A 12,709-nucleotide genomic window follows, 5' to 3' on the forward strand; every position below is an offset into this window, starting at 1 on the left:
CCCATTTCTGAGAAGCCCAGATGAGCAGGAAATATTTGGAAAGTCTATTAGAAGAATAGCATTTAATTTTTGCCTTTTCCTAGTTTAAATTCTGGATGGCTCCATAACCCTCTCACCTCCTAGACTGAGGAGGTGAGTCTGAAGGCACCTCCTGTGCCTTCTTTAAGGCACATTCAAGATCCTTTCATTCTGCTTCCCTGTCCAGCCTCATCTTGCATGCTCCCCCTCACCTTGTGTAAGTCAAGTGAACAGGGACAGTGTGGATCAGTACAAATAGGTCAGTCTTAGTAGAAAAACTCAAATGTTTCTCTTCTAGCCATAGCAAGTTCGTAGTGCTTTTTCATGTACATTAATTATTCACTTATACTTCACATAGGACAACGCATTTACTCTCCATTTTCACATGTGAATTATTTAGTTCAGTGGTTCTCAATTCTGACTGACCATTAGAATAATTGGGGGAGGCTTTGAAAAATACATGTAGTAGTTCAAATATTATAGTGGTTGATTTCTTCTCATTGAACAGTCCACTGTGGGTATTTCTGCTTGAAGGGCAATTCTCTCCCACTGATGATGCTCAGGGTTGTCCATCTTGGGGACTTAGGGATGCCCAGGTCTCCCAGGTATCATCTCATTTGCCTGACATTTCTTCCCTTCCCCATCAAAGTTTACCTATTCCAGGAAGTGGCAACATAGATGGGCCCTGAGGGCATTATGCTAAGTGAAGTAAGCCCGAGAAAGACAGATATTACATGATCTCATATACATATGGAATCTTAAGAAAACAAACAAATCACACTCATAGATATGGAAAACAGATTGGTGATTGATAGAGGTGGGCGGTGAGAGGTGGGCAAAGAGTCGAAGGACGTCAGAAAAGTACAAACTTCCAGTTACAAAATAAATAAGTCCTGGGGATGCAATGTATCACACTGTGACTACTGTTAATAATACTGTATTGTATATTTGAAAGTTGCTAAGACAATAGATCTTAAAAATTATCATACACACACAAAATTGTCACTGTACTGTATGTGGTGATGGATTTTGGTGATTATTTTGCAATATATACATATACAGAATCATTATGTTTACACCAGAGACTAATATAATGTTATATGTCAATTACATCTCAAAAAAATTTTGCTCTTTTGAGTTCCATTTCTCCATAGGAATGGAATCTGGCTAATCTAATTTGGGCTAATAGTAATATGTTACATTTCATAATACCTTATAGTTTATTAGTATTGAATGATAATAATAACCAACATCTATTGAGTGTCTGGTATATGCCAGGTATCATACTGGATGCTTCAATTCATATAAGAATGTAAGCTCCCAAAACACAGGGATCCTGTGTTGTCCACTGATGTATACCAAGTATCTAGAAGACTGCTCAATAAATGTTGAGTGGATGAGTATTTATTAGATGTACAAATGGATAATATTATAATAATAACATTAAAAAGTAGAATTATTATCCCCATTTTCCAGAAAAAAATGTGAGGCTTGGAATCAATGCTTTGCCTAAGGACACACACTTAGGTGAGTACAGAACCTAGAGAGGAATTCAGGTTCCAAAGCCTACATTCTTTTATAACTTTTTATCTTTCTTTCCTTCCCTTTGCTTCTCCTCTTCTACTTTCCATTTCCCTCACTCTTTTTCTTTCCCATTTTTTCATTCCTCTCTCTCTTCCCTGCCTATTTTTCTCTTCCTCGTTCTCCTATCCCTTTGACTCCCCTTTCTCCCTTTTGCTTTTCCTCTTTTCTTCCATCTCTTTTCTTCTCCTTTTTCCTTCTTCCTTCCCCTTCATGCATTCTTCCTTTCCATCTTTCTTAAAGCACTTATGGAATTTTACTTCTTAGACTCTCATAACATTATTAGGTAAGCAGGGCAGTAATTCCTTATTTGCAGATGAGGAATCTGAGAGACTTTAAATGACTTGGCTGATTTCCCATGGCTAGTTAATGTTTGGGCTTCAACCTAATTGTCTTTCCACCATCCTGGTTAGTGCCTGTCTCACAGCATGCACTGCCTTGCAGGTATCAATGGTTGCTGATGGCAGATGGTGATACGTCTCCTCCAAAAAATTCATTAGCTTCCAACTGAGTGGAGTGAATCCTGAGGTAATTTAGGAGCCAGAGCGGGTGTGGGGGGGAGACCATGGGGAAGGTGGGACTTGGATTCTCCTCAGATCCCACCATCTGAGTAACATTTACTCATAAAGCTATCTCCTGCAGAAGAGGACTCCAGACTGATTGCAAAACCCACCAATGCATGGCAGCCCTACCCAGCCATTGGAAGTAGTGCCTCAGGATGGAGCCTCTTTTGGGGGTGGGTGTTACTATTTACTTTTTTTCAAAATCACCCCTTGAAGCCCCACATAGGTAAATGGTGCTGGCTCCTCTTTCCTTGGGGCATCGTCTTTTTCTTCACTGTAGCTCATCTCATATTGTATATTAGTGGTATTTTACAGCACATCACTAACACCTCAAAACCTTGACCACACATTGTTGTAGTGCTGACCAACCACAGTGGCTACTGTCTACAATGATGCCACACTTCTTGGGTATTTTAAAACATTAAGCCAAGGGCCAACACACAAACTAAAACAGGCCCTGAGTATTTTAATTTTACATTAGTTAGGAAAAAGGTTTATTTCTTGACCAAATTCCCTACAAGATTTGGATGTCTTTTGTTGTTGTTGTTGTTGTCATTTTCTTTTCTCTCTCTAGCTTTACTGAGGTATTTCTGACAAATAAAATTGTAAGATATTTAAAGTGTACGATGTGATGATTTGATATATGTATACTTTGTGAAATGATTACCTATCACCTCACATAGTTACTTTTTAAACTTTTATTTTATTTGTTTTTGGTGAGAATGCTTAAGATCTACATTCTTAGCAGATTTCAAGTGTACAATACAGAATTAACTATAGCACTATACTGTACATTAGATCCTGGGAACTTATTCATCTTATAACTGAAAATTTGTACCCTTTGACTAAGTTCTCCCTCCAAGTCCCCAGCAACCACCATTCTACTCTCTGTTTCTAGGAGTTCAATGTTTTTTTTGTGTTTTTCTTTTTTCTTTTCTTTCTTTTCTTTTTTTTTCAGATTCCACATGTAAGGGATACCATACAGGATTTTTCTTTCTTCATCTGGCTTTTTCTACTCAGCATAACCCCCTAGGTTCATCCATGTTGTCACAAATGGCACTTGTTCCTTCTTTTTTTTATGGCTTAATAACCCTCATTTCTTTATCCATTCATCTGTTGATGGACAGGTTCTTTCTGCATCTTGGCTAACGTGAATAATGTTGCAATGCACATGAGAATGCAGGCATCTCTCTGAAAGAGAGATTTCACTTCCTTTGGATATATACTCAGAAGTAGAATTCCTGGACCATATGGTAACTGTATTTTAATTTTTTGAGGAACCTCAATACTGCTTTCCACAATGGTACCAGTTTACATTCCCACCAACAGTGTATAAGAGTATAAGCGTTCCTATATATGAAAGACCCACCGCTAATATCATCCTCAGTGAGGAAAAATTGAGAGCTTTCCCCCTAAGGTCAGGAACACAACAGTGATGTCCACTCTTGCCACTGTTATTCAACACAGTATTGGAAGTCTTAGCCTCAGCAGTCAGACAACACAAAGGAAAAAATGCATCAAAATCGGCAAGGAAGAAGTCAGACTTTCACTCTGCAGATGATATGATACTCTATGGAAAACCCAAAAGATTCCACCAAACTGCTAGAACTGATTCATGAATTCAGCAAAGTCGCAGGATATAAAATCAATGCACAGAAATCGATTGCATTCCTATACACCAATAATGAAACAACAGAAAAAGAAATCAAGGAATCAATCCCATTTACAATTTCACCAAAAACCATAAAATACCTAGGAATAAACCTAACCAAAGAGGTGAAAAATCTATACACTGAAAACTACAGAAAGCTTATGAAAGAAATTGAAGAAGACACAAAAAATGGAAAAATATTCCATGCTCCTGGATTGGAAGAACAAATATTGTTAAAATGTTGATACTACCCAAAGCAATCTACATTTTCAATGCAATCCCTATCAAAATAACACCAACATTCTTCACAGAGCTAGAACAAACAATACTAAAATTTGTATGGAGCCAGAAAAGACCCCAAATAGCCAAAGCAATCCTGAAAAAGAAAACCAGTGATGGAGGCATCACAAGCTTGGACTTCAAACTGTACTACAAAGCTGTAATCATCAAGACAGTATGGTACTGACACAAAAACAGACAGATCAATGGAATAGAATGGAGACTCAGAAATGGACCCATCAGTGTATGGCCAACTAATCTTTGACACAGCAGGAAAGAATATCCAGTGGAATAGAGACAGTCTCTTCAACAAATGGTGCTGGGAAAACTGGATAGTAACATGTAGAAAAATGAACTTGGAACAATTTCTTACACCATACACAATGATAAACTCAAAATGGATGAAAGACCTAAACCTAAGACAGGAAGCCATCAAAATCCTCAAGGAGAAAGCAGGCAAAAACCTCTTTGACCTCGGCTGCAGCAATTTCTTACTCAACACGTCTCAGGAGGCAAGGGAAACAAAAGCAAAAATGAACTATTGGAACCTCATCAAATAAAAAGCTTCTGTACAGTGAAGGAAACAATCAGCAAAACTAAAAGGCAACCGATGGAAGGGGAGAAGATATTTGCAAGTGACATATCAGATAAAGGGTTAGTATTCAAAATCTATAAAGAACTTATCAAACTCAACACCCAAAAAACAAATAATCCAGCGAAGAAATGGACAAAATACATTGAATAGACACTTCTCCAAAGAAGACATCCAGAATACAAATCAAAACCACACTCAGATATCACCTCATGCCAGTCAGAGTGGCCAAAATGAACAAATCAGGAGACTATAGATGCTAGAGAGGATGTGGAGAAACGGGAACCCTCTTGCACTGTTGGTGGGAATGCAAACTGGTGCAGCCACTCTGGAAAACAGTGTAGAGGTTCCTCAAAAAATTAAAAATAGACCTACTCTATGACCCAGCAGTAGCACTGCTAGGAATTTACCCAAGGGATACAGGAGTACTGATGCATAGGGGCACTTGTACCCCAATGTTTATAGCAGCACTCTCAACAATAGCAAAATTATGGAAAGAGCCTAAATGTCCATCAACTGATGAATGGATAAAGAAATTGTGGTTTATATACACAATGGAGTACTACGTGGCAATGAGAAAGAATGAAATATGGCCCTTTGTAGCAACGTGGACAGAACTGGAGAGTGTTATGCTAAGTGAAATAAGTCAGGCAGAGAAAGACAGATACCATATGTTTTCACTCTTATGTGGATCCTGAGAAACTTAACAGGAACCCATGGGGGAGGGGAAGGAAAAAAAAAAAGAAAGGTTAGAGTGGGAGAGAGCCAAAGCATAAGAGACTCTTAAAAATGAGAACAAACTGAGGGCTGACAGGGGGTGGGTGATGGGTATTGAAGAGGGCATCTTTTGGGATGAGCACTGGGTGTTGTATGGAAACCAATTTGACAGGAAAATTCATATATTTAAAAAAAAAACGACATCCAGATGGCTAAAAGACACATGAAAAAAGCCCTCCACATCACTCATCATCAGGGAAATACAAATCAAAACCACAATGAGATACCACCTCACACCAGTCAGAGTGGCTAACATTAATAACTCAGGCAATAACAGATGTTGGTGAGTACACAGAGAAAGGGGAACCTTCTTACACTGCTGGTGGGAATGCAAACTGGTGCTGCCACTCTGGAAAACAGTATGCATGTTCCTCAAAAAATTAAAAATAAAACTACCCTACAATCCACTACTGGTAGTAATTGCACTACTAGGTATTTATCCAAGGGATACCTATGTGCTGTTTTGAAGGGTCACATACACCCCAATGTTTATAGCAGTGTTATCGACAATAGCCAAAATATGGAAAGAGCCCAAATGTCCATCGATGGATGAATGGATAAAGAAGATGTGGTACATATATATACAATGGAGTATTACTCAGCAATCAAAAAGAATGAAATTTGCCATTTGCAACTACATGGATGGAACTAGAGGATATTATGCTAAGTGAAATTAGAGAAAGACACATACCATATGTCTTCACTCATATAAGGAATTTAAAATACAAAACAGATGAACATAAGGAAAGGGAAGCAAAAATAATATAAAAACAAGGAGGGGGACAAAACATAAGAGACTCAAATATAGAGAACAAACTGAGAGTTGCTGGAGGGGTTGTGGGAGGGGGGATGGGCTAAATGGGTAAGGGACTTAAGGAATCTACTCCTGAAATCATTGTTGCACCGTGTGCTAACTAACTTGGATACAAATTAAAATAATTAATTAATTAAAAAAATAAAAAAACACTTCCTTGAGAAAGAAAGTATAAGGGTTCCTTTTTCTCCATATCCTTACCAACATTTGCTCTCTCATTTTTTTGATAATAGACATCATAACAGGTGTGAAGTGATATCTCATGGTTTTGATTTGTATTTCCCTGATTAATGATGTTGAACATCTTTTTATATTTTGCTATTTGCTCTATGTGTATCTTCATTGGGAAAATGTCTCTTCAAGTCCTTTGCTCATTTAAAAATCTGGTTTCTTTTTCTATTGAGAGAATTCTGAGAGTTCCTTATATATTTGGAATGTCATTGGTTATATGGTTTGCAAACATTTTCTCTTTTATTAATTGTTTCCTTTGCTGTGCAGATACATTTTAGTGTGATATAGCCTGCTTGTTTATTTTTGCTTTTGTTGCCTATGTTTTCTGTGTCATATCACGAAGAACCATTGATGGAGCTTTTGGGTGGCTCAGTCAGTTAAGTGTCCAACTTTTGATTTCGGCTCAGGTCATGACCTAGTAGTTTTTGAGATCGAGCCCTGCATCAGGCTCTATGCTGACATTATTGGGATTCTATTTCCTTCTCTCTCTGCCCCTCCCCCAATCACACACACACACACACACACACACACACCTCTCTCTCTCTCTCTCTCTCTCTCTCTCTCTCAAAATAAACAAATAAACTTAAAAAAAAATCCTTAACAAGACCAGTATCAAAGAGGTTTTCCCCAATATTTTCTTCTAAGAGTTTTATAGTTTCAGGTCTTATCCTTAAGTCTTTAATCCATTTTGAGTTAATTTTTGTGTAAGATATGGGCCCAGTTTCAGTTTTGTATGTGGGTGCTCAGTTTTCCCAGTACCATTTATTGAAGAGGCTAGTTTTCCCCATTTTTTATTCTTAGTGACTTTGTTGAAAATTAGTTGACCATATATTCATGGTTTTATTTCTCTATTCTGTTTAATTGACCTATGCACCTATTTTTATGACAATACCACAATGTTTTCATTACTATATAAGATAGTTTGAAATCAGGAAGTATGATGCCTTTTCTTGCTCTCCTCTTACTGCTGAAGGTTGCTTTAGCCTTTTGTAGTATTTTATGGTTCCATGCAATTTTAGTATGGCTTTTCTATTTCTGTAAATGCATTGGAGTTTTTTTTTTTAATTTTTTAAAATGTTTATTTATTATTGAGAGACAGTGAGAGATAGAGCATGAGCATGGGAGGGGCAGAGAGAGGAGGAGACACAGAATATGAAGTAGGCTCCAGGCTCTGAGCTTTCATCACAGAGCCCCACATGGGGCTGGAACCCACAAACCGTGAAACCATGACCTGAGCCAAAGTCAGATGCTTAACCGACTGAGCCACCCAGGTGCCTCTAAATGCATTGGAGTTTTGATAGAAATTGAATTATGCCTGCAGATTGCTTTGGGTAAAATGCACATTTTAACAATATTAATGATTCTAATCCATGAATATGGGATGTCTTTCTATTTATTAGTGTCTTCTCCAATTTCTTTCATCAGTGTTATATAGTTTTCAGTGTATAAATCTCTAGCCTCCTTGGTTAAATTTATTCCTAAGTTTTTTATTCTTTTGTATGCTATTGTAAATGGGATTGTTTTCTACTTTCTTTTTTGGGTACTTTGTTGTTAGTATATAGAAACACAACTGATTTGTGAAGACCTGGATTTTCTTAATCTCTTTGGGATACTGAACAGAAATACACTAGATTGGGTAGTTTATTAACAGCAGACATTTATTTCTCACAGTTGTGCAGTCTGGGAAGTCAAAGATTAAGTGGCTGGTAGATTCAACGTCTGATGAGTACTCACTTCCTCTTCACAGATACCTCTTTGCTTTTGCCATCACATGGTGAAAGGGGGCAAGGGAACTTTCTCTGGCCTCTTTTATAAGGGCACCATCCCATTCAGGAGGGATCCACCTTCAAGAACTAATGACCTCTGAAAGTCTCCACCTCCTAATACCATCACCTCTGGGGTGGGTATTTCAACTTTTGAGTTTTTGGAAGGAACACAAATATTCAGTCCATAGCACTGAGTAAGCACTATGAACATAGAGCTAGGTCAAGCAATGCTTTTATGACTTGTTTTTTCATGATAATCTCAATATATGTGTTTATATATAACCCTTATAAACCCTTATGTGATTTATGTGGTATATGTTCTTTATGTGACGTGTATACTTATGAATATTTTAGATTTACTTTTATGCTTATGTCTCTGTAATCCCTTTCAAAAGAATTCCATGAAGCAATATATTTTGTATTATGGTGAAATGTTTTTATAACAAGTATGTTGATAGAATGTTTATTTCAGCAATAAATTGGTAAATTTAATAATAAAATGATGTTGCCTAGAGTAAAGGGAAAGATTGGTAATGTGTACAAAAACTCATTCCCACCTATGTTTCTGAGTCTATATGTATATGGTGTGTTTATATGCACATACATTCATAGGAAAAGAAATGACTTTTTCTAACTAAAATTATCTTGGAAAACCACATCTTTCTAGAATGTATTATGTTTATGCTGGAAGAATATTTATAAATGAGGGTTAGTTATTATATTAATAATTTTCTCAGTAAGAGGAGGAATCTAGTTTAAAAGGTTGTGGAGGCTAAAAATGCTTTGTTAGTTATAAGACTGAGTTCTAAATAACTTGAAACAGATATCCTGACCGCTATCCCCTCTATGTCTGATGGCACATAGTAGGTGTTTGCTTGCTGACTTGCTTTATCATTTTTGGTCAGATCTTCTCAGTAGTACTCTGAAGACTGTTTTCTTGAGTAGACAAGATTCAGACCTATGAAAAAATTAAATTCTAAAATAAGGAAGCTTCAGAAATACAGTGCAGAGTTTAAATAGCTTGTAAACCCCTGCTTCATAAGTTGGTCCCACCTGTTTTCTTTCCCTGTGTAAAGCAGTGCAACTGTGCTTCCACCAGCACATTAACGCCACTTGGTTTCATGTTAAAGGTTTGTGTTTGGAGTTAAACCTAAGTGAAGCAGTAAACCATACTCTCTATAAAGTCAGGCAAGATAAAATCTTAAATTCAGGAGGATGGCAGGGAAATGTCTCAACAGGTTGAAACCAGTTTCTATGGACAAAATCACCCCAACGTCTGCTTCAGGCTCCCAATCTACGTGTTCATTCAGGGTCTAATCTACCTTCCCTGGGGTTTTTGAGGCTTTTTGGCCTTTATTGATGGGAATTTTCCCAGGGAAAGGACATAGGAATGGGGCTCAGCCTGATAGGGGTGTGAGGTCACTGTCATCAATCCAGGAATGTCCAGGAGAAAAGATAATGCCTTGCATTTTTCTTGTGGGAGAAATCTTGCCAATTCAGGCCCTGATCCTGACACTGTTAGGGTCTCATTGCTGAGGCTCAACACTTCAGAACCCAACCTTTTCTTTCCTTCCCAAGGAGGCTACATGCTAATGGTGCCTAGTTGCACCTTACACAATGTCTCTAATGGCTTTCTGGATCAGTTAGGTCTCTGTTTACTGTGATTGAAATCCTAAAACATACTGGCTGATGCAGAAAAATGGACCTTTTGGCTCTTGTAACCTACAGAGCCAGAGTAGGGCTGATTTCTGGCTCAAGCAGTCTCTCCAGCTCAACTCAACTCTGCTCTGCTCTTTCTTTCATTGGCTTTATTCCTAGACAGGTTCTTCATTCATGAATGCAAAATGGGCGAGCAGCTTCAAATTTGACATCCTTTCACTTTTAGAACCAGGAGCCAACAATGATTTTCATTAAAATGTGTCATTGCATCTCATTGGCTTCAGTGGGGCCCCATACCCATCTCTAACTAATTAATGTCTGTAGGTCAGGGGAATGTAACAAACTGGCTGGCTTAAGACTGAGTCGCATGCTCCATTCCTTTAATTGGATTCCTGCCCAAAGCATATAACCTAGGATGTTGGAAGACGTGATGTCTGGAAATAATAAATCCAAACTTCAGGTAACCACATTAATAACTGAGCTTTTATATCATTATTATGGCTGAAAGTTCTATTGTGACCACCAGTGATTAATAATTTTCAGACAAGAATTTTTGCTTTATATGGATATCTAAAGAACGTAGAGAGATGCTGAGCATTCAACAATAAGAGTCACTAATGTCCACTATAGTTTGGTATTCAAGTATTTTTGGTTTCCAGATATCTTCAGAAAGTATATAAAATATACTGATTGAAGGGGCATCCATAGGCAGCCTGGGTGTGTGGTCATAAAAGCATGTGGTTGAAGTGTTTGAATGCTTGAACATTTTATGAATGAAGGTCAATTTTGAAGCCAGAATTGGGCATTTTTGTTAGAAGATTAGCTAAACACTTTATCCTTTTGTGAAAGAATTTGACCTTTGGTTAAGCTCTGTTCTCCTGGAAACCTGAAAATGATAAAATGTCAGTAATATTTTTAGGCAACAATGCTATGGGGAAAAATGGCCCTTTGTTAGTAAAAATTACTACTGGAAAGTAGGAGAATTTCCCTGCTTTGGTCTCAACTGTGCTCTCTAAGAGGAGCTGTTTGTCCATTCTGCCTATGGCCCTAGCTTTGGGGGAATCTCTAAGAGGTCCCCTCCCTACCATCCATTATGTTATCTGGCTACATCTGCAGTGAGTGATGAGGGGCAAGCCCTTCTTAGTCTGGATTGAGATAACTATAAATTCTGAGAGGAAGCCATAGGTTGGATATTTTCTGAGTTCAGTGATTCATATAACTGGGCATAACTTTTGTGGGAATCCTGGAAATTATGTCTCTGAAATTGTTACAAAGATATGGGCTTCTATGAGGAATAATGCTTTTAAGGCTGGGTGCTCTTAAACTTGCCTATGTTCTGCTCATTGCTCTTGAGCTGTCACCTAGGGGCCAGGTAAAATAGCTCCTGGATACTGTGTGAGTTGCTGAACTGTTTGCTGCAAGACTCCTGCAGAAGAATAATGCCTGATGCTGCCTTGCTGGCAAACTCTCTGAGCAGACTGGTTGGCTATGATAGTCTTGTGTGTCTGAATGTTCACTTGGGCTCAAGAAGACCCATTGGTGGTATTGCAGACACATATGTAAAATGTAGCCCGAAACAAGGCTCATATTCCTGATATCATGATGTGGCAGATAACTATATATTATGCCTGTTTCCTTTTCTTCCTGGGTACAAAGCTAGATTGTATTTCCCAGTCTCCTACAGTATGTGTGGCTATTTGACCAAATTTTAACCAATGGAATGTGGATGGAAGTGTAGAAAAGTACTTCCAGATCTGGCCCATAAAAACCCTCCCTGTGCCATCTCCATCTGCCCAATGACTGCCAAGGACTCTAAGGTTCTAGAGGAGGGCAAAATCTCAAGATAGAGTCCCTGAATCACCATATAGAAGGTCACCTGCAATCAGAACATCCATTTAGACTTCCAGTGAACAAGAAACACACCATTGTTATATTTATCCAGGGTATTTTGGAGGCTCACCTGTGAAATCAGCTAGTACTTCCCCCAGCTAACAGTTGCTAACTAACATCTACTAGGCCTCAGATTCAGACATTTTAACATAATACACTAAGGGATGCAGGCTTGTCACATTTCCAGGAATAACTTCAGGGTTTTTTAAACCTCTAAAATGCAAACAGAAGATGTATGTTTACATCGTGAGCTGTTGATTTGGAAATAATACTCATTTACTCCTGATATGGTAAGAATTTGGGACACAACTCCTAATTGTAAGTAGGGGAAAATGGCCAGGAGGAAACATTTGTATAAATGTTGCTCTGTCTATAATAACACCACCAATTTCTGCCTTGCCAGTTCAGAATGGCAGAGAAAGGCTGCAAGTAGACTGTTGTACTAGAGATGAGAGAAGTTTCTACAGCCTTTTCTACAGCCTCCAGACTGAAACAGGGACTCAAGGGGATTCTAGCCCATTGTTGTTTACAGTCCTGTTTCCTACCTAGACTGTGGATGGACAGCCAGTGGAAAATTAGTCCATGGAAAAAGGATTCTATGGTCAAATAAATTAGGGAAATACTACATAGTATATTCTCCCCATGAGGGATCTCAATGCATATAAGCAAATTAAAGACTCTGAGAAGCTCTGTAATAAGGAATCCTGTTTTTAACTCTGTAAGTTTTTAGTAAGTAACAGTATATTATAATTTTATTATATGTTATTATATTTTATTAAATTATTTAATTTATATTTTTTAAATTGTTATAATTTTATTTATAATTAGATAATACATGTATAATAAACTACCCCCAAATCTTTTCAATACAGTAAAGGTTTATTTCTC

The 12,709-nt window shown here is 37.8% G+C and overlaps 1 protein-coding gene across 9 annotated transcripts in view; it reads left to right on the forward strand.

Annotated features, from left to right (window-relative positions):
- Positions 1-12,709, forward strand: part of AKAP6 (A-kinase anchoring protein 6) — a 554,906-nt gene that overhangs the window by 54,142 nt on the left and 488,055 nt on the right. For 5 of the 9 annotated variants that reach the window (XM_042989535.1, XM_042989545.1, XM_042989540.1 and 2 more), the window contains 3 exons: positions 1,495-1,545; positions 2,044-2,127; positions 8,254-8,406. The exons of 2 other annotated variants lie outside the window; for them this stretch is intronic. The gene's annotated coding sequence lies outside the window, so the exon portion shown is untranslated. Of the gene's footprint in view, positions 1-1,494; positions 1,546-2,043; positions 2,128-8,253; positions 8,407-10,255; positions 10,392-12,709 lie in introns of all 9 variants that reach the window. 2 more of the 9 variants (XM_042989537.1, XM_042989538.1) reach the window with 2 other exon arrangements.

This window comes from Panthera tigris, chromosome B3, assembly GCF_018350195.1.
Source record: "Panthera tigris isolate Pti1 chromosome B3, P.tigris_Pti1_mat1.1, whole genome shotgun sequence".
NCBI classification, from domain to species: Eukaryota; Metazoa; Chordata; class Mammalia; order Carnivora; family Felidae; genus Panthera; species Panthera tigris.